Raw genomic sequence first — 23,160 nt, forward strand, 5'->3', positions numbered from 1 at the left:
GTCCAGCTTGACCTCCCCCCTCCCCCCTCCGTTTCCTAGGGGGAAAGGCAGCCTCAGCACCTCACCTCAGTACCTGTGGTGGGGAGCGACCATCCCTCCATGGGCCCTCCTGACTCCATTCCCAACTCTCTGGGGACAATCACTCCCCTGCCCACTGCCTGGGACAAGGACGGGATGTTTCCCCTGCCCCACTTTATTTGTCTCCTAAGGTGAAGGCTAAAGACGGGGTCTCTCTCTGTTCCTTACAGCCCCAAAGGCACATCTTTGTCTTACACGTCAGGCTCAGGGGGGCAGTGCCATGTTAATTTTCTGTCGCTGCATCAGGACAGCCGCCCCCCCGCCCCCAGTTTAGCTCAATGGCTTTGCTTACTGCTGAGGTAAACTGAGGTAACCCCACTTTCCTTTGTCTAGGACACACTGGTTTATTACCTTTGCCTGGGCCTACAGAGGGAATTCAGACCTTTGCATATAATGCTAACGTGTATTTTACACTGATATTAATAACCAGCGTGTTATTTAGCTTTCATATGGTACCTGATGGAGGTATCTTTTGAATAAACATTTTTGCAGTAGTGTATGAGGTGTGAATACAAGGGTGGCTAGGGTCACACCTCCTCCCATACAAAACTGCAGGATTAGCCACTGGCTAGTCAGAACCTTCCTTACTGCACAGGGCATTGGCCACAACATTTTCTTTCCCTTTAATATGTACAGTCACCATGTCCTGTTCTTGGAGTATGATGCTCAAGTGAAGCGGTTTAGAATTAGTACCCTTGGTTTTGTGTAACCGGACTTTAATAGAGAACATTGTTTGCAGTGGCGTTGTTGCCGTGTGGGTCCTAGGATATTAGAGAGACAAGGTGGGTGAGGGGATTCTCTTATTGGACCCACTTCGGTTGGGGAAAGAGCTCGAAATCTTGTCTCTTTCCCCAACAGAAGTTGGGCCAATGAAGGATATTATCTCACCCACCTTGTCTCTCTAATGGAGAGGGGTCAGTCAGGATCTGGAATTTTCTATTAAAAAGATGGGGCCTCCGTTGCTTGATAGTCCAAGTTATAGCATAAAACTTACTATGGCCGAGTTATTCTGTGCAGTGGGTGTCAGGTTCTCGCTCAGGAACAGAACGGGGTGCTGCTCCTTGCATTCCCCTGCTTGCATCAATCCTTGCTCCTAAGCCAGTGGCTGATGCATCAGAACAAAGTTAAAGGTGGAGTAGGTAACTCACCACATCAGTGTGATACGTAACTTGGTTGTATCTAGGGTGACCATCTGTCCTGTTTTTAAAGCCCTTTTGCAGGTGTCCAGCCTTTTTCTTCTGTATCTTCTGCCTCCCCCCGATCAGTACTGGTGGGTCCCCGTGGAGGCTGGCTGGATCCCTGCTCGCCAGCTGCCTACCCACCAGCAGTGACCGGGAGGCCTGTGGCCAACAATGGGGGTAGGTGTGCAAGGCTCGTGGTGAGAAGGAAGCTGCAGCGTGCGGGGCCGTGTCGCTCCCTAGTCAGCGCAGCCCCAATCGCATGCTGGCGCTCGGCTAGCAGGGCCCAGCCCCTGTCCTGTTTGCGGCCGGCGCTGGCTGCACGTGGCAAGATGTAGCAGCTGGTGAGTGTGGGCAGGTGGCGGCCGGTCAGTGAAAGCATGTGGTAGCCTCAGGCCAGATAGGAGGCTGGGGAGACATGACACCAAGTACCAGGAGAGGTAGGCCCGTGTGTGAGAGAGGGGTAGGGGTGTGTGTCATCCCTCCCCAACAGTTCTCAAATGGGCTCCATGAGCCTTTTCGGGGGGGGCCGCAGGGCCCAGTAGGTGAAACCCAGAGCCTGAGCCCCCAGCGCCGCCCGCAGGGCTGAATCTCGGAGCACCAAACCCCAGTGTTTCCCACAAGGCAGAAACCCGGAGCCCATGGCCAAAGTTGGGGGTAAGGGGGAGCATTGCCCCGAAACTGCAGTGCGAGGCAGGGGAGTCCTGGGGGCAGCTCTACCCCCCCCACACCTTCTCTCCCTGCCCCCGGCCGGGTCGGAGGCGGGAAGCCGGAGCCGGGCCCTGCAGCGCTGGCTGGTGCCATGGAGCAGGCAACCAGTGTTCCCTCCTCTCCTGCTGCTGCTGGGGCTGGGGAGAGAAGCTGCTCCCCAGCCCCCAGCCCCCTTCGCTCCCACAGAGGCAGCTGGTAAGAGCCACCCGGCTGTGGGGACCTGGCTCTGGGGCTGGCAGCGTCTTTGGGGAACAGGGACAGCCGGGGAGCCCTCCCAGCATACAGACCTTAGTGATGCCTCTCCCCACACCCTGAGCTTCCCCCTGCCCACACAGCCCTTCGCTACCCACTCCCTGCACCCCAAGCTACCCCCTGGCTGCCCACAGCCCCTAGCTACCCCCTGCCCACACAGCCCTTCGCTAACCCCTCCCCACACCCTGAGCTACCCCCTGCCCACACAGCCCTTCGCTACCCCCTCCCTGCACCCTGAGCTACCCACTGCCTGCACATAGCCCCTAGCTACCTCCTGCCTGCACCCCGAGCTACCCCCTGCCCAAACACAGCCCTTCGCTAACCCCTCCCCACACCCTGAGTGTCCCCCTGCCCACACACAGCCCCTAGCTATCCCCTCCCTGCCCACAGCCCCTAGCTATCCCCTGCCCGCACCCTGAGCTACACCCCTGGCTGCACACAGCCCCTCCCTGCCCCCTGAGCTACCCCCTGCCAGTACTTGGAGCACTGGAAACCTGCCTGGAAAAGCTTGAGTGGGCCCTGTTGAGAAGCCTGCCAGTGGGGAATAATATACAAAGCAGCCTTCCCACACGAGAATTCCCACCCAAAGTTTGATAGATGAAAATCATCTTTTTGATGAATGGGCACATGCAAAACCAATAATATCCCGTCACGTGTCTGACTGGAACACTCAGAAAGCCCGTTTCGGAAAGGTAGCGGAACGTTTTTCAAGAGATGGCCAATAAGGCGGGCGCATACTCAGATCTGGCAAAGGCAGTTGAGTTCGTTTTGTGTTTGCCAGGCACCACAGCCCCTGTTGAACGGGTCTTTTCAGTAACCAACACAGTTTGGTCACCTGAAAAATCATGTCTGTGTTTCTACCATGAAGGCTAGTTTGTTTATGCGAGTGAATTTTGACCTGGACTGAAGTGCGTTCTGTGACAAGCTGCTGAAAAACAAGCGGCCCCTTCGAAAAATTGCTTCAAGCGACAAATAGTCCACAAGAAGCATTGCGCTGGGGAGGACAAGAAGATGAGGACAGGGCAGGCACTTCTAAAGAGCAGTAACCACTTAATTGTAAGCACGTACATATAATTTTTACTTATTATTAATGCTACAATAACCCAGTATTTCTTTTTAACGGGGGGCTCAGTCAACTTGATGTTAATTTGAACGTTTGTACTACATAGTTCTGAGCAATTGCCATTGAACTCGCTTGAATAGGAGTAATTCCGCCTAGGGAAATATGGTCGCCCTATTTGTTTCGTTGTATAAAAGAGAAATCCGAGGCGGGGCACCTTTGTCCAGCCAAGGAGGCAGCAGAAAGTCCTGCTGCTAATTGAGCGGGGCCTTGCCACTGGGCATGAATGTGTTAGTAGACCCGTAGCTCCTGTGGGATGCTGCTGTTGTCAGTTGGCTTGTGTGTGGATGCTTCAGTCTCGTTCGCTCCACTACAGCTGGTACTGTGTCTTGAGGGCAATAAACTTGGCCGAGTGCCTTTGCCACTGAACCGAGTCTCTGGTCTTTCTGGGTAGTGCTATCGAGGGCCGCTGCACCAGCCATCGGCGCAGGGCTGAGACAGCACACAGAGAGAACACACGTGCATGCTGACTGACCACGGCATTTTGTAAATGGTAGGAATGGAGAACTCAAAAGGGGCGATGTAATGGAATGCTAAACTAGTATATTGTTCAGCCACTACATGGTGCTGTGTGTGACATACCTTACTCACGCTCACCAGAGCCGTGCCTGGCAGTGCATTCAGAGTCCCTGATGAAATCCAGGGCTCTCCTCACCTTTCTCCCATTCCCATACAGGAGATCAAATGGGGCAAATTTGTGGATTCTTAGGGAAGCTTCCTATAAGCAAATAATAGATAGGGTAACATTTCACGCCGGTGACATGCCCTCTAGTTTGTATAAATTCCCAGCAGAGATTTCAGTGCCCCATTGAACTTATCAACCAAAGTGGTTGTCTCTGAGTGATATGGGGCAGCCGTCAGCTGTTTTACACCCCACGTCCTCTACAGTACCTTGAGTAACTGGGACAGGAAATGTGACCATGATCTGACAAAAGCTTCTTAGGAAAACCTACTCAGCTGAAAATAGTGAAAAGGGCTTTTGACACTGTATCAGTTTCTCTTAGAGCAACTGCTTCTGGATAGCTAGTGGCATAATCCACCACCACTAAAATATAGGTCTTTCGCCTCTGGGTTGCTGGGTCATAGTGCCCACACTAGTCATTGCCACCCTAATAAACACCTCCTTGATTACAGGTAAGGGGCATAGGGAAGCTTTGTGACACCCTACTGGCCTCCTCTGCGTCTGAGGAAGTTGCAATAGCTGCATTCTGACTATCTGGCCAATGAAGAGTCCTTTTTTAATCTTTCATAAGTCCTCTGCTTCCCCAGGTCCCCTGCAAAAGGACAATCATGGGCTGACATCATTACAATGCTTACCAGGCACAACCAGCAGCTTGTAAGGCTGTCTAGGACTTTTATTTTTCCCCATAGGAGCTTCTCTTTACATCCTTCCCCCCTCTTCAAAAACAAAAAACCTTCCTCCGTTTCCTCTCTCTGGTGTCCACCGAAGCTATGGCCCCTTTTGCTTCCTAGGGTAGGGTGTGCTCTCTGTTCTTCTGCAAATTCCTGCCTGCTCTCAGCTCGGATAGTTGCTTCCTCCACTGAGTGTTGCCCCCTCCCCTTCCATGCCTGGAGAGGCACTGTCTCCCTCTGCTAAGCCACAGCCGGAGATGTCCCCTCCCCTCTCCCCTCGGTCCTCACGATTCCCTCCTGGGACCACAGAGTACTATTTCTTTTGACTACGTCACATTCCGGGCTGCAATCCAGACCAGCGAGGGACTCTGTCACCATCTTCCCTGCAACCTTGGGAGCCTCACAATGACTTGCTGCTGTAGCTCCCAACCTGCCTGCCAGTGTGCAGGTTACACCCGGAGTGTCTGTATGCTGGACAGCAGCTCTGACTCCACCAGCCTGACTACAGCCCCACTCTGGCTTCCGCCAGCCTTGGTTACTATGTGCAGGGTGACGCCAGCACACTCCCAGTCCCTAAAACCATCTGCCCTCCAATGTCCAGCTCTCTCCGGGATAGTTCAGAGAAATAATATGTTTTGTTTGTTCCTTTAAAGACACAAAAACACATCAAAGCCTAACTTAACTGGGGGCAAATACACCCTGCCCTTTAAACACAGCACAGAGTTGGTTTGTGGTAAAAATGAAAAAATTATTAACAAAATAGATGTAGGATTAAAGGTGAGTTCAAGTACAAGGAATGAAGGAAATAGCTACAAGTAAAACAAAATATGCTTCTAAAAGTAAATCTAGCAAGATACGGGCTTTGTTCAAGATGGGTTTTCTCACCAGTTCTTCTTCTTCCCAGCCTGGCTGACTTTCCCTCAGTCAGCACCTTCCACAGAAGTACAAGGTGCTGGCTTCCCTTGTCGTCTTAGGTGGAAGATCTTTGCCGAAGAAGGTTTCTTACCCATAATTAGACTTCAGTCTCTGGTCTCAGGTGCATGGAGCGCATGTGCACCCCTCAGTGAAATTCTCATATAGCCCCGGGCTCAAAGAACTCTCAGTTTTGTACTGTCCAGGAAAGGGCTGGGCAGTGGATTTAGCATTGAGGTGACATTCTCAGGTGCAGACAATGTCAGGAGGAACAGAATAGGCTGCAGTACTTACTGTCGTCGATCCCTCAAGGCCGAGGGAGGAGTAGTTTCACAGGTTTTATTTTTCATGGGTCCTTTGGTGACTGAAGAATCTGATCCTTGAGCCACAGGCTTGTTGGCAGACATTGCAGGTGGTGTTGGAAGACAGGGTTGGGCCGCGATTGCTGCGTGACCGTCGTCTTTCCTTTCTTTTCTGGTGTTTTTCTGCGACCAGGGCAGAGCGATTTTCCTCAGAAGTGGAGGTTCCCTCTGACAAGTCTTCACCAGTTATCCCTATCCTGGGCTGCTGTCTCCCAGTGTGCGGTGTCATAGGATCATAGAATCATAGAAGATTAGGGTTGGAAGAGACCTCAGGAGGTCATCTAGTCCAATCCCGATGCCACATCTCTAAATGTTTATCTTGAGGGTGTCTTTAAAGCGTTTCTTTTGGCCTCCTTGTTTCCTTTCTCCTTTGGTGAGTTGGGCAGACAGCAGTTGTTTTGGTAAGCGCACATCAGGTGTGCGCACACAATGCCCGCTCCACCTCAGTTGGGGCTGATAATCAGGGCCTCAGCACTGAAGATGTTGAGGACACTAACATTAGTGCGATGATCCTCTCACTTTATGTTGATGATCTTCTGAAGAAAGTGCTGGTGTTCCAGGTTTTTCAGGTGTTTTCTGTAGATCACCCAAGTCTCACAGCCATAGAGGAGAGTGGGATTACCACCGCTTTGTAAACTAAAAGTTTAGTAGGTATTCTCATGTTGTGATTGTTGAACACCTGGCACGACAGTCAGCCAAAGGCAAAACTAGCACAGCGAATTCTGTGCTGAATCTTGACGTCTATGTCTGCCCCCTGTAAGACATGGCTGCCAAGATAGGCAAAGAATTCTACATTTTCCAGTTCTTCTTTGGCGATATAGATCGCCCTTGCTGAGTCTGATGATTGACCAGGGACTGGCTGGTGGAGAACTTGTGTTTTGCCGATGTTCAGAGTTAGCCCTAGGCTTTTGTCAGCTTTAGAGAAACAATTAAGGGTTGTTTGAAGATCCTCCTTTGAATCATAGAATCATAGACTATCAGGGTTGGAAGAGACCTCAGGAGGTCATCTAGTCCAACCCCCTGCTCAAAGCAGGACCAATCCCCAACTAAATCAACCCAGCCAGGGCTTTGTCAAGCCTGACCTTAAAAACCTCTAAGGAAGGAGATTCCACCACCTCCCTAGGTAACCCATTCCAGTGCTTCACCACCCTCCCAGTGAAAATTTTTTCCTAATATCCAATCTAGACCTCCCACACTGCAACTTGAGACCATTACTCCTTATGCTGTCATCTGGTACCACTGAGAACAGTCTAGCTCCATTCTCTTTGGAACCTCCTTTCAGGTAGTTGAAAGCAGCTATCAAATCCCCCCTCATTCGTCTCTTCTGCAGACTAAACAATCCCAGTTCCCTCAGCCTCTCCTCGTAAGTCATGTGCTCCAGCCCCCTAATCATTTTTGTTGCCCTCCGCTGGACTCTTTCCAATTTTTCCACATCCTTCTTGTAGTGCGGGGCCCAAAACTGGACACAGTACTCCAGATGAGGCCTCACCAATGCCGAATAGAGGGGAATGATCACGTCCCTTGATCTGCTGGCAATGCTCCTACTTATACAGCCCAAAATGCCGTTAGCCTTCTTGGCAACAAGGGCACACTGTTGACTCATATCCAGCTTCTCGTCCACTGTAACCCCTAGGTCCTTTTCTGCACAACTGCTGCCTAGCCACTCGGTCCCTAGTCTGTAGCAGTGCATGGGATTCTTCCGTCCTAAGTGCAGAACTCTGCACTTGTCCTTGTTGAACCTCATCAGATTTCTTTTGACCCAATCCTCTTATTTGTCTTGGTCCCTCTGTATCCTATCCCTACCCTCCAGCATATCTACCACTCCTCCCAGTTTAGTGTCATCTGTAAACTTGCTGAGGGTGCAATCCACGCCATCCTCCAGATCATTAATGAAAATATTGAACAGAACCGGCCCCAGGACCGACCCTTGGGGCACTCCGCTTGATACTGGCTGCCAACTAGACATGGAGCCATTGATCACTACCCATTGAGCCAGACGAGCTAGCCAGCTTTCTATCCACCTTATTGTGTTGTAGTTGGCCATTATCTTTGAAAACTCATGGTGATTCATCCAGCCCATACTTCTTTAACTTGCTGGCAAGAATACTGTGGGAGACCGTATCAAAAGCTTTGCTAAAGTCAAGAAATAACATGTCCACTGCTTTCCCTTTATCCACAGAGCCAGTTATCTCGTCATAAAAGGCAATTAGGTTAGTCAGGCATGACTTGCCCTTGGTGAATCCATGCTGACTGTTCCTGATCACTTTCCTCTCCTCTAAGTGCTTCAAAATTGATTCCTTGAGGACCTGCTCCATGATTTTTCCAGGGACTGAGGTGAGGCTGACTGGCCTGTAGTTCCCCAGATCCTCCTCCTTCCCTTTTTTTAAAGATGAGCACTACATTAGCCTTTTTCCAGTCATCCGGGACCTCCCCCGATCGCCATGAGTTTTCAAAGATAATGGCCAACTACAACACAATCATCTGCATACTGTTGTTTGGTTATTGTGCCGATATTACGTTAGTTCTGGCATGGAGTGCATGAGTGGGGTACTTACAGAATTCCATTCACGAACTTCAAGTGCCATTCGTGTGACTTCCGGAACGCATGTGTATTGGAGCTAGGCCCTGCAAGTCCCAAGCAACTTTATCGCCATTTAGGCCCCATTGTGAAACCCTGTTGCCAGTATAATTATGAATCAAGCAATGAATACCTCCCAAATGAATTCCAGGTGAGCTGCATTTATGCCTCTGGGCTAACGGGTGAGTCAGATGAACAGGCAAAGGTCTGGAAGAGTGACAGACAATAGAAGGACTTAAGGGCACATTTCTACCTTCGCGTAAGTGCTAATTTGCACCTGAAACATGTTTGATTGCAGCCAGCCCATTGACTAGTGGGAGCGGTGCTGCGCTGCATTGTATTGTGAGACACTCAGGTTCAAGTCTCCTTTGCGGTCCGTAGTTCTCTGAGCTGGAAGGAGTGGAGAGGGCCATGGAAGCAATGCAATCAGCTTCAGCTACTGTTGGGTAGTTCTTAGTCTTAGGCTATGAGTGGGGGAAATGAATACCTCCCCCACTACTGGCAGCCACTCTGCGTCCCTCTGGTCCGTGGGATTTAGCTCCTCACACAACTCTTCCTGGTTACAAAATGGAAGTGTAGTGTTGTGTCTAACCTGGGCCAATAGCTACACAACAGCAATGCAACAGTACTAATACAGCGCACAGTATTCTCACCTCAGCCATGGGTGGCCCCAGCCAGAGGGAGGCTCGGATTGTCAGCACGGCGTACCCTTCTGGTGCCTTCAGCCTCACAGAGCCTCTCATCCCAGCCTTGCTCCTTCAAAACTCAACTGCAGCAGATGCAGCTGTTTCCGAGCTGCGATTCTGATGTTACTCAAGGCCAGTTCTGAGGTCATCACATGACACAGCCTGTTGCTATAACAACCTCGCACACACACTTACTAATGCTCACAGCACACAACTACTTACAGAAGTGCTTCCAGCTTGAAACTAACTTTCAATGGAGTATTTTCAAACTGTCACGCGTGTGCAATACATTTTTTGGGGGGAGAGAGGGGATATTTTTAGAAATTATTTTGGTGGAAAATATTAGCCTGAGCTTGTCAACAAACACGTTTCAAAAAATGAAATGTACGAAAACACAAGGAAAATACTTTTAACTGGGAGAAATTTAGCTCCTTTAAAAAGAATCTTCTTGCTGGAACATAATTCATATTTAGTATAAGCGCATTTACTAAAGCCTCTTTGTAGCAAGCTTTTAAATGCTGTGAGCAGCTTTAGAGCTTTTTGGGGGCAGAGACTTGCTGCCATTCCTCTATTACACACGTCCTGTGCTGTATAAATAATACTGTTTCTCGTGTGTGAGAGTCTTGTGGGACCCACCTGTTTCCAGGGATTCCTTTCACTGCAGCTTTCTTCCGCTTGGGGCGAGGCACGCCTGAGCTAGGCTTGTTTTGTGGTAGTGACTTGTACTTGATGGAGCTGGGGTGGGGCGGAAAGGGGTTTGAGGCTGGAGCACAAGGCATTGTGGGAAATGCAGCATTTTGCTGAAACAAGGCTTAGAGGGGGCCAGATTCAGGACTCAGTTACCCCACTGTAAAACCGCAGTAAGTCCATAGACAGCAGTAGTGTTACTCTACTATTACAGCAGCACCAGTGCAGAACTTGGAACTCGAGCTTTAGAGAGGACGTTCCCCAGAACTAGAGATGTGCTTTTCCCCTCGTGTTTGCTGATGGACAATGCACTGCGACAGCCAGGAGTGATCATGCTGTCACTTACCGTCTGATTTCACTGGTTTGTGAGTCTTTCTGTTCCTGAAAACTAGAGATTGGCTTAAGAGCCCTGAAGCATGAGGCTTAATATCCCTTCCACAACTTTATCATTAATAATAATAGATATGCTTGTTATCCATAAAAAGGTCCAATTGCTTTTTTGTAACTTGCTAAGTTCTTGGGTTCAATGCACTCCTGTGGCAATGAGTTCCACAGTCTAATTACACACTACGTAAAACAATCCTTTTATTGGTTTTGAATTTCCCCATCTTGGAATTTCAGTGTTCTTGTGTTATGGGACAGGGAGTAAAGACATTCCCGATGTATATTCTCTAGAGAGCACCCAGCACTACAGCATCTGAGCACCTCCCAGTCATTGATGGGGGTTAGCCTCACAACAACCTGGGACTATCCCCATGGTACAGACAGGGAATTTCAGCACCGAGTAGATTAAGCGACTTGCCCGAGGTCACACAGGATGTCTGTGGCAGAACTGAGTCTCAGTCCTGTGCCCTACCATCTTTCCTCCCCTTAATGAAAAGGACCTAGGGGTTACAGTGGACGAGAAGCTGGATATGAGTCAGCAGTGTGCCCTTGTTGCCAAGAAGGCTAATGGCATATTAGGCTGCATTAGTAGGAGCATTGCCAGCAGATCGAGGGAAGTGATTATTCCCCTCTATTGGGCACTGGTGAGGCCACACCTGGAGTATTGAGTTCAGTTTTGGGTCCCCCACTACAGAAAGGATGTGGACAAATTGGAGAGAGTCCAGCGGAGGGCAACAAAAATGATTAGGGGGCTGGGGCACATGATTTACAAGGAGAGGCTGAGGGAACTGGGCTTATTTAGTCTGCAGAAGAGAAGAATGAGGGGGGATTTGATAGCAGCCTTCAACTACCTGAAGAGGGGTTCCAAAGAGGATGGAGCTCGGCTGTTCTCAGTGGTAGCAGATGACAGAACAAGGAGTAATGGTCTCAAGTTGCAGTGTGGGAGGTCTAGGTTGGATATTAGGAAACACTATTTCACTAGAAGGGTGGTGAAGCACTGGAATGGGTTACCTAGGGAGGTGGTGGATTCTCCATCCTTAGAGGTTTTTAAGGCTCAGCTGGGATGATTTAGTTGGGGTTGGACTAGATGACCTCCTGAGGTCTCTTCCAACCCTAATCTTCTATGATTCTATGAATTCAGAGGACTTTGATTGCTTGACTGGGCAGCTACCTAAAGCATTTGCAGATTTCAAGTGCATGCTTGCTGATGTGGTTAAAAAAAGATGTGGCTGCCCTTTATACCTGAAGCTCAACAGGAGGGTGAAAGTCCACCAGCTTGTGCATACGTGTTAGAATAGAGATATTCAGGCCTGCCTGTAAAGGCCTATACTTTAAGAACTTAGGTGTATTTTTATCACTTGGCTAGTTACAGGGGTATAAGAACAAAGAATCAAAATCACAGTCCACCTGTGTCTGGGCCTTCTCTCACTAGGATAGTCTGAGGCCTTGTTCTTAGGCTAAGGCCTTTGGCTAAGCAGCAGAGGCAGCCATAAGCTGGGAAGCGAACGGTCACGTCCTCACATCCCAAACCAGTCACACTGGAATAAGGTGGTATTGGGCTGTTAGGAAGCCAATCCTGTCCTGATAGTGCCCATCACCAGCAGATAAAGAAACAGATCTTAAGATGGTTGAAGAAAACGTAGTTTGATAGCATCTGTCTGGCAAGAAATCACTTATCAATGGTTGTGGTTGTGAAACCCTCATTTCTGTATTGTTTTATCTTTATGGCCCCCACTTTTCTATTGTTAATCTGTCTGGTCCTCTAATTGTTTCTGTCTGTTGTATAATTAATTTTGCTAGGTGTAAGTTAATTAGGGTAGTGGGATATAATTGGTTAGATAATCGTGTTACAATATGTTAGGATTGGTTAGTTAAATTTCTGTAAAATGATTGATTGGTTAAGGTATAGCTGAGACTATTACTATATAAACAGGGGTCAAACAGGAAGTGGGGGGGAGGGAAATTGGAATCATGCTTACTAAGGGGGGGTGAACGGGGACCAGGGACACAGGGTAAATGCTCTGCGGCATCAGAGCCGGGAAGGGGGACGCGGGGTAAACGCTCTGTGGTGTCGGAGCTGGGAAGGGGGATGCGGGGTAAACGCTCGGCGGCGTCAGAGCTGGGAAGGGGGACGCAGGGTAAACGCTCTGTGGTGTCGGAGCTGGGAAGGGAACAGACTCTATTGGTGCATAGAGATAAGCCCGACTGGTGTGAAGGGCTTCGAAATATGCTTGCTTGGAAACTAACCCCAATAAATATTGCATTGTTTGCGCTTCAGACTTTTGGTGCCTGTGTGACAAGAACCAGGGAAAGCCCTCTAACATCTTGGTGCCGTGACTCGGATGCATCACGCTGGACAGGTAAGTAGCAGCCAGGTAGGGTGACCAGACAGCAAATGTGAAAAATCAGGATGCGTGTAGGGGGTAATAGGAGCCTATATAAGAAAAAGACCCAAAAATCGGGACTGTCCCTACAACATCGGGACATCTGGTCACCCTACAGCCAGGTAAGTCCCCCTCCCCAACTGTCCACGCAGCTGCTTGGAGGGAGTATGGTAGGCTCTCATGATGGTAGTTGCGGGCCCTTGCAAGCTGGGGTAATGGGCTTTTTGGATAAGTGCATATGGAAGAACCAGGGCCCATTCCAGGTACGGGGGTGCAGTGTTAGGGGACCCAGAGGGATGGGGGCTGGCTGAGGAGCCCACCCTCCTTGGTAAATGGGTAGCGGAAGGAGATCTGTGCCCATAGGGACAGGATGCCTTCCAGGGCAGGAGGAACTTAAGTCCACTGGTTAGAGGTTTGAAGTAAAGGCAGCATTATGGGAAGCTGCCAGTAATCTTTCAAGATTGGTGCTACTCCAGCGAAGGCTACCGGAGGATTGTAAATTAAAGTTAGGGGTGGTTAAAAATGATTTGGCACAACAGGGTTTGGAATCAAATACAGAGTTAACAGACCAGCTTAAGAGAGAGGAGCTGGGACTTGGTCCTCGGGGAGTGGAGGAAAAAAAGTTTCAAAGTGTAAAACAGCAGGTTTGTGGGAGTGGGTACCAACCCCCACTTCTCCCAGAGCCTGAATACCAACCTGGGGGGAAGGGTTCCCAACTGTTTACACTTAGGGAGCCCTACCCTTTGCTCAGAGCTAACTAGATCCTTTTTTCCTCCTCCTAACAGACTAACACGGCTACCCCTCGGAAAAGGGTCACTTCAGGGGATTTTTCAATGTACATTTGGGGATTGTTTTGAATATTTTTTTAACTTTACTGGGACATTTTCCCCCCGCCCCTCCCCGCCCATGTTCTGGTTCTCAGATTTTTCCAAGCTACCTTCATCCTTTTGTTGGTGACACTTTCAAAAACAGATGCTAATCGGTGATAGTGTTAATGTTTTAATAGAAGGGATGTGGTTGAAAGGTTAAAGTGACGGACTTGGTGGTCTTTGGATAGTTTGCATTTACAAATTAAGCTTCCATAATGTAAATGGGTGTGACACATCTCATCGGATAATGGAGGTGTATGCTAGGAGGAGAATGCACCATAGAGCGCTGCAGGCCCTGAGTCTCCAGGAACAGGCTGATTTATGAAGATGTTTGTGCTGCAATTATTAATAGGAGACAAGAAACAGAAGCCTTGCAGTTCCACTTGTCTTGGTTTGATTGTTGTCACCTGAACTCCGAGGTGAATTGTTGGATCTTCACGCAAACCAGTAGGATGAACTTTCTAGGCTAGTTTGGTGATGGTGCTGGAATATTTTTCACCTTTAAGGGAAACTTTTAAGGAATATTTCTAGTTTTCTTTTTAATTTAAAAAAAATTGTTGGGCTACTGTAGACCACTGACAGTCCTTTCTCAATCTTGGGAACTTTCTTGGGATGGTCACTTTTCAGATACATTTTGGACATTTCTGGTAGAATTTTACGACTGTTTCTAGATAACGGAATATTTTTGGAGGTGCTTCAGGGGACATTTTTTAGTTTTCTAAAATGCTTTGAAAAGGATCCCAAAAACAATCACCAAAGGAATGGCCAGAGAAGGTTTCAGTCCTGTTGGAACATTTCAGAATGTTCTTCCATTTTGCAGGGGCAATTTCAGTCATAAATCAGGAAATACACAGGACCCATACCAGGACACATTTATGCACCCAAGTAACAAGCCGTTCAATTAAATTAAATGATAACGTTACCACAAGTGTTCGGAGGGGAGACTTAATATTTTTGGGACAAGGACCAGGTCGTCTTACATTCTCTGGGAAGGGTTTAGCACATTTTCAGGTAATAATATTCAGATCTTTTCAAACACTTTGGGGGCATGTCAAGACTTTTTTTGGGACACTCCTGGGACTTCTCTCAGGGTTTGTTTGAGGCCGACATCCAGACCTTTTGGAACAACTCTGAGCTCGGGTTTCGTCTTGTGTCACAGTCCAATTCTAATGTAAGTTTGGATATTTGTGATTTTTGAGGACCTTTTTGGCCTTGTCTTGAGCACACAGGGAACATTCAGACATTTTTCGTACATCGCTGCACAAATTTGGAACTATTTCCTGGCCTTTCTAGGACATCTTAACAGCCAAATTGACATTTCTGGAGTACACCAAGGACATTTTTAGAACTTTATTTTATGGGCCTTTGCTTGGAAATTTGTCACTTTGGAACTTTTTGTGCCTTCCCTGGAAACATTGGCTATTAGCCAATCTTCTTTGATTCTTCAGAGACATCAAAATACACTATTTCTTCCATTATATTATTGCCCAGAATTTGTTTGTTACTCCAATCCCTGCTGCAGTCTAAATTTTGGTAATTTCTTCACTACCTCAACTTTCTCTTCTGGTTTCTTCCTCAACCATCCCAACCCCTCATCTCTCTCTCTCGAGCATCTGAACTGACATCTACTTTCCACATTACATTCAAGCTTGTGTTCACTTGCAATTCATTCCATGATTCTGTACATACTTAGACTTTTGACCTCATCTCCAGGCCTCTCCCTGCCTCCTTTAGCTCGCTCCTTACTTTGTGCTTTCTTCCATAAGCCCCATTTGGTTAAGCCATATTAATGTACACTAAGCCCCCCTTTCTTTTCCTCCTAGCCAATATTTCTGAAAATCTACCTGTTGAGTGAAGCATTCGAGCTATGACTAATGACCCTGACCTCACTGTTCTGTAATTTTACTATGCAGTCTTTAGGGCGTGGACTTGTTACCCAAAGTTCACCTTTTGTACAGAACTCAGACACACTGTGCAAATATGGTATGTGCTTCTGGAGGGTGGCAAGTACTGGAGGGGGGCAAGGAAGGTCCCTGTGTGGTGGGATATAGGGCCAGCTCTGAGACCCTGTAATGAGTAGGCCTTAAAGTTTTAATTGAATTGTATTTAATAATCTCAATCAAAAATATATGGCACCACTAGCTTCTTGTTGCAAAGGACAGTTGCAGATTTAACAAACCCACAATTTTAAGAGAAACCTCACTTTGTGCACTTTCTCTAATACAGTAACAGACGAGAAAAACAAGATATTCCATTTTATATAAGCCTTTATTTACAACTTGTTTAACAACTGTACACTTTTTTGTAGCCTTGGAAGCATTATTGTATTTGACTGGGAAAAACATTATTAAAATGTTTGAATTCTTCTGACCATTATCTTGTATTTGTGTCTATATACAGATATGTATATTAATGCCACTACCATGACAATCTGGTAGTTACAGGATAAGAATTCATAGGTGAACTGAAAAGGAAAATTAATGCTTTGACACTCTAGAAATCCATTCTCTGACAGAAAATATATTATTGGCAATTTCACAAACAGTTATTTTGATAACTTGTCAACACAAATTAGGACAGTCAAACAAGCTGCCACTGAGAAAATAAAAGTCTCTTATGCAGCACACATCAAGTTAGTACATTAGAAACATGCTTGGGATCACCCTCTGGGAGAGAGATGCTAGGATAACTTAGTTAAAAGAAAGACAGCACATTTACTTGAGGTTACTAGCTAGCTGACATTTCTCTACTGCACTGAGTAGACTCAAACAGTTATGTCAAGCTAAAAACTTTTCAGGAAGATACAAATGCCTTGGCTTCAGAACAGCTTGAATAGTAAACTACTAATCTACACAGCAGGCTGGGGGTGTGGAGAACAAATCCAATACACCCAGAGCCACCACTCCAGAAGTCTCCATGTCTAATCCCTCAACAGTCAAATGGCATTGCCAGCCCCAAACTACCAACTCTGGAGACATCGATATCCAGCATGGGTTGGGGAAGACCTCACCAGCTGCACTACAGAGCTGGAAAACGCAGCTCAAAGCCACTCATCCAGTTCCCAACAAGGAGAGAAGGCATGTTTATACAGTACCTCCTAGCAAGGGATCGACGGTTATTAAGGCTGAAATGTCACATACCAGGCCCAAGGGGCTCTTCGTTGTGCATTGTTCAAGAATTGCCTGGCCCACCCCGATCAGATCCTAAGGCCTGAACATTCCTCTGTGTGGGACAGCTGAGACACACTTCTGATGCCACCCACATCCTGAGCTCCCCTGGGTGGTGAAATCTGTAACTGCGCTGCCCCAGCAGGCTGGGGGGCTGTTAGCGATGAACCCCCACCTCTCAGATGGCAGTGCTGAGGGCCCTTCCTGGTAGAGGACTGGGATCCCATAAGGCTGAAGAACCTCCCGCACGGCCCTCAAGAGAGGGAACGTGGAGGGATGAGTCACCCTGCTCTGCCCTCCCGCAGAGAGAGAGAATAAGGAACACAGTTTGGGATTCCATCCCAGTCCTTATTTTCTCCCCTACCTCCTGCAGAGACCCCAGTCCTCATCTCCCTTTGACTACCGCAGAAGAGTCAGTGATTCAGAAAGAGGGACAGTGGCAGTGAGCTACGTGTTCCCCTCCAGATCAGGTGCAGATTCCCTCCAGGCTGATCAAACCCGGTGTGTATCTGACTGGGCGGGCTGCCTGGGACTTACACATGACAATTAGGGGCAATGTGAGAGCCCAGGCCCTAGCTAGTTGGACCTGGGGCTGAACAGAATGCTCCTTCCAGGTGCTGAGGAGGCTAGTGGGCCCCGATACTCCTCCAGCCCTGCCCCGCCTATCCCTGTATACTGATGTGAAAGGAGGGTGCACAGAGCAGGCCTCTTTACCAGGCAAGGGATGTGCCGCCCCTACCCAGCCTCCCAAGTCCTTTGCAGGCACAAAGACAGGGTCAATTTGCCCCTAAGGCCCTGTTGCTTAAGTTTGCTCATGAGTAAAGTTAAGGATACGTCTAAGTTTCTGCAGGATTGATAGCTAGGTGAGGAAGCATGGGGTTGCTCAAGAACTGGACTTCTAATCAAACCGAACGATGTACAGTACTAATGATTTCAGATGCTCTTGAGGCTTTTTAGCGAATACTATGGCTTACAAGGTCTCACCTTTGCCCCACATGTTAAAACGACAGTATCTATACAATAAACACATGAACTTAGAATACTATAAAACAGCATTTCCTCACGTCTTGTATCTTGCCAGTGCTGTCTGTCCGAGTACAAAATGAAAATACAGTAATACAAATGTGTGGATATTTAAGAATTTAAAATTTTAAATAAGCAGCTTTTTAAATTAGTCAATATAGGCAGCACCAAAGCATTTTGAGTTATACCGTCTACATACTGCAAATCTTATAGCAATACTTCATAATACAAAGTAACAGGCATGCTAGTGCAATTGGAAATGAAATAACTAAAACGGGGATAAGAAAAAGACAACTAAAATAGTACAAGTAAAATATAAACAACCCAAATAAGCTGGCAAGGACATTTTGCATAATACTGTAAGTCAGCAAGTGTAGACTGCTTTTATACTAGTTATCTCCATTCATGTTCCTTTCTAGAATTGTTTAACATTTGTACACAGATAGGGAAAAAAAATGTTACTGAAAGAAACTGACGACACAGCTAAATGTAACAGTCACAAACTACTGTGTATATACATATTAAAGTATGCAATGTTTGTAAATAAAATATTCCATGTTAGTTTGTCCAGGCTTGGAGCTTAGCAGATATACCTTGCTTATTTTTTAAGGAACATGGGTGGATCAAACAACCATTCATAATCGGTTTTTCCTGCAAGAAAACTTTCCTGGCTTTACTTTAAATATTAAAAACCCGATTAAAGCAGAGCCTTTAAAGGGTGCAGGAGCTTTAACATATGAATGATCAGAAAGATACATTTATGACCTCATTAAGACTAGCTGTTCTCTAGCTTAGCAAATGGAAATGTAGCAGAAGGTTGTGTGTTAATAATCAGAATGAAGTAGTCAAAGTGGATAGACAGAAAGTAAAACGGAGTGCGGAAAGGGAACTGCGTCAATTTACCAAATACCCTCTCAGGAATTCTGAATACTGGCTTTTCCCCTGCCCCAGTCTCCTGGGGAGGGAAAAGGTGCAAGAGGGAGATGGTAAAGCCACTCCCCAAGATGGCAAGCTTCTTTGCGAGTGGATCTCTCTCTTTGCAATCAGATGCCATGAGTCTTAAGTGGCAGAACTGGTTAAGTTTTGGGTTATGCAGTCTGGACAGAAAAGTCATGCACTGAACAGTCCCTGTTTGATAAATAATGCTGCAGGTCATGCAATCACATCACTGCAAATAAAACAAAAATAAAGAAGAAAGTTAAAAAGAAGCCAACATTTCATTACTGTTAAAAATGAAAACAGAACATGTATTTTCTCAGCAGTTTAGTAAAGCTGGGACAAGTTATAGTTCAGCGAGGTCAAGGGGCTGCAACTGTTATTTTATTAAGGTGACTAAAAGCATTCACAATATGTTTAATGTGCTCACAGCTGAATGGAGGAACAAAAGCTAGTCTTGGTTTAGACCAGCGCTGTCCCCTGGGGTGGGGGGACTAGGAGGGAGGGGAGGGGTTGTCCCCAGCCTCCCCCAAGCTTTTTGCATTTGGTCAAAAATCCACAGGCCATGGAGCTAGGGATGGCTGTGGCCTGGCCACTTTTCAGCAGCGGTCCTACGCTAGAACAGTCCGACTGCTGCCGGAGAGGTCCAGAGCATCACTCCAACTTTGTGGTGACAGCGCCACTGAAATCTGAGCAGGCGGCGACTGGGCCAAATGGTGCTATGTCTGGCACATGGGGTGGGAGTTCCTTTACGGCGGAGCTCAGGGGAGTCTGTTGAGAAAGCCAGTCCTGGCAGCATAGGCTTATGCACGGTGTGGGTAAGAAAGAGGGGATACTCCGCAGCTGAGGAAGACTTGGGGTGGGGTGAAGAGACAAGCAGTGACAGGAACAGGGTCACTGCTGGGGGGGGGGGGGGGGAATTTCCCCCCCCCCCCCCCCCAAAAAATATCGGAATTAGGCACCATTGGTTTAAAAGGGAGTCTTGTACAACTCCTAGTAACAGAGCAAGGCCCAGATCCTCAAAGGCATTTAGGCACCTAATTCAAATCAACAGAAGTGGAGCACCTAAATACCTTTGGGGATCTGCACCCAAGTGGCTCTACCCAACACCTTAGTGCAGAATGCCTCGGCAGACACACGCCAAGCTCAAGGAATAGTTATGAAATTGGCCTCCACAAGTTTCACTCATTCTTGCTGCCTGTCAGCACAATCAGTAAAAAAAACCATTTCCAGAAGTAAAAAGGTGCCTCTCTCACATCATATGTTTTAACCATTGAAAAAGGCAATGGAGTTATAATTTCCATTTTCATCTGTGAGAAATTCCACATAGTGTTACAAGATAAAAACACTGATGATTAAGCATTAGTTTTTGATTAGCTGCACCAAAGCAAGCCTGTGTTTGATGCCTAACAAGCACATCCCGTGGCACGTTCGTTTTACATTAACAAGCTTTAGCCATTTGATGTAAAATAAGTTTTTGATCAAAAGCAAATTTTAGACATTACTGCAGATATATGCAGAATAGGAGAGAGACTTGTTTCTAGTGTCCGCTCATTCTGATTTTCAATAATTCCAGCACAATGTAAACGGCAAATGCTCTCATCTGATAGAAGACATGCTCTGTGAATTTGTTTTTTTCCCCTCTAAGAATTGCCCTGATCAGTAGCTGATTCTAATAATGCTTTTTGTGGCAGGAAAATCTGGACTGAATTTATTGGAGAAAATATTTTTATGACTAAACGTTAAGACATTTCTTTCAAAAGTTATAACTACAGCACAAGTCCTGTAGCTGATGATTTAATTCTGCGGAAGCCAAAAGAATAGAGTAACTCAAGTTTGCTGCACATAATACAAGTGTCCTCGTTCAAATTTCTGTAACAACAAAATGACCTTACTGTGCGCCTCCCTTCTCACCTGTTTCCTCCTAACCAGAATACTTTTTATTTAGGAAAGTGAACACAACAGAGAGAACAGACTGTAACAAATCAAGTGAAATAAAATCAAGAATGCATTAAATGAACACATTCCAAGCAGAATCCTGATAAAGTGTGTTTTGAATAACACATCCCTTGGATGAGGTGCATTGTTATCCACTCAAGCACTGCACACTGGGGTGTGGATGATTGGAAATAATAAAATGAACAATTAATTTTAGTAATGCCATAAAAAGTTAAAGCTGAGATCAGAGTTTGCTTCTTTAAATGGAAAATCCTGTTTTTTACTCTCATCAGAATGTGAGAATGCCAATCTGCTTGTACAACAGGACTAAGTGAAATATAAAGGTACACAGCTAATGCACATTAACAGAATGGAGACAACAATGTACTCTTCAAGGCGTTAGTGGGAGTCCTTCGGGAAAAAAGGGGTAAAGTCTGGCCAAGGACGCTACAGAATACACTATGGTCCTAGTGCCCTTCCGGCTAGAACAGTGCAGGTTTTATTACTAGAAAAGGATCTGCTAACAACTTCTCCGAGGAAACATTTCAACAGCAGGGAATTTTTCAATCATTTTAACAGCAGCTTGGTTTTGCAGAACTGTTTTATAAGACGGGAGAAATCCAAGATATAAGGGCAGATAATTAGCTGCTGGAACGTGTCCTTGTTTCAGCTAGGAAGGAGCTATGCTGATTTCCAGCAGTTGAGGACGAAGAGGTTACATACCTGTAACTGGAGGTTACGTCCAATGGGGTTGGGAAAGTTCTCATCAGGCCTTTCCAGAATCAAATGGTTAGCGAGTGTGCAAAAATAGAGTTGCCCTCCATAAGGGGATGTGACACACTAACAGCCGCCAAGTGGACTTGCATGGAACTGAGGGACAGGCCCGATGTCTTTAAAGATAGGATATAGTCTAGGATGAGTGGAATACCCATAGTTTTTGGTAGAATGCTGTGTCCAGGATGAGAAGCATTTCCAGTAGATTGGTAACATTTCCTAGTCGAGTTTTCTTCTATAAGAGAGAATGTCTCGCATGGCCGAGGAGCACACCCATTCTAGGGCTAACGACCATCCAAATATCATGCCCTGAGGTGAATTGTTAGTGAATTGGAGTGTCTGATCCTGACATTGCACTGGCCCAGGAGCACAGGGAATATTGGGAGAGTAATGGGGGAGGGGGTGAGCAACAGGTGCAGGAGGTTGGGGAACCAAACTGCCTGGGCCAGAAAGGGGCGATCAGGATAACTGTTGACCTGTCCTGTCGGTTCTTGAGTAACACTCGTGGCAGAAGTGGTAGCAGGAGGAAGGCATAGTTGAACTGGTATGACTAGGAAAGGAGAGCATCACCCTAGGAGTGGTAACTGAGGGTTCCTCTGGAACAATATGTGGCACGCTTGTTGTTGGCCTGGGAAGTGAACAGATTCCTGGTTGGGGTCCCCCATTGTGTGAAAATGTTGTGAAGAACAGTGTCAAGAAGTTCCCACTCATGGTCGATTGTGAAGTGTCTGCTGAGGGAGTCTGTGAGCACATTTTGCATCCCCAAAAGGTAGGCTGCAGATAGGGTGATCTGATTCTTGATGCACCAGTTCCAGAGATTGATTGCTTCTGTACACAGGGAGGCAGATCTCACTCCCCCTTGTTGCTGATGTAGAAGACCACTGTAGTTTTGTCCGACATTATGAAGACATGGTGAAAGGGGATGAAAGGAAAAAGGGACTCGCACACCTTCTGTGCTGCCCGTAGTTCCAGGACATTGATGTGCATTCTGGACTCTCGAGATGTCCACATTCCCTGTGCTGTGTGGTTGCCCATATGTAGAGATGCATCCGTAATGATCGTCTTGTCTGGTGGTGAGGGGAGAAAGGGGATCCCTACACATATGTGATGAGGATTTGTCCATCACAGGAGGGAAGACAGCACCTTGGTGGGAACGGTCAGCGTGAGGTTTATGGAATGGTGGCTTGGGGATCAAACCTACTGTAGCCATTCCTGAAGGCAATGAAGGTGCAGTCTTGCAAATGGAGTGACATAGGCAGGGCCGGTGCTACCATTTAGGCAAACTAGGCAGTTGCCTAGGGCGCCAAGATTTGGGGGCGCCAAAAAGCGGTGCCCCCAATTTTTTTTTACAGCGTTCCTACGCCCCCTCCCCGAGCGCGTGGTAGCCGCTCCACTTCTCCCGCCTCCCAGGCTTGCAGCGCCAATCAGCTGTTTGGCGCCGCAAGCCTGGGAGGGAAGGAGAATTAGAGCGGGGGCGGCACGCTCGGGGAGGAGGTGGAGCAGAGGTGAGCTGGGGTGGGGAGCTGCTGCACGGCTCCCCGGGCTGGGGAGCTGCTGCGGGGGTGCCTCAGGGCGGGGCTGCCGCAGGGCTCCCCACCCCAGCTCACCTCTGCTACGCCCCCTCCCCGAGCACGCCATCACTGCTCCACTTCTCCCGCCTCCCAGGCTTGCGGGGCCAATCAGCTGTTTGGCGCCGCAAGCCTGGGAGGGGAGGAGAATTAGAGCGGGGGCGGCATGCTCGGGGAGGAGGTGGAGCAGAGGTGAGCTG

General features: G+C 47.4%; 1 protein-coding gene across 1 annotated transcript in view; it reads right to left on the bottom strand.

The window, feature by feature from the left end:
* Nucleotides 1-23,160, bottom strand: part of LOC112114283 (protein Hook homolog 3) — a 138,755-nt gene that overhangs the window by 786 nt on the left and 114,809 nt on the right. The window lies entirely within an intron of this gene.

Source organism: Terrapene carolina, unplaced genomic scaffold (assembly GCF_002925995.2).
Source record: "Terrapene carolina triunguis isolate 2854851 unplaced genomic scaffold, T_m_triunguis-2.0 Scaffold33356, whole genome shotgun sequence".
Lineage (NCBI taxonomy): Eukaryota > Metazoa > Chordata > Testudines > Emydidae > Terrapene > Terrapene triunguis.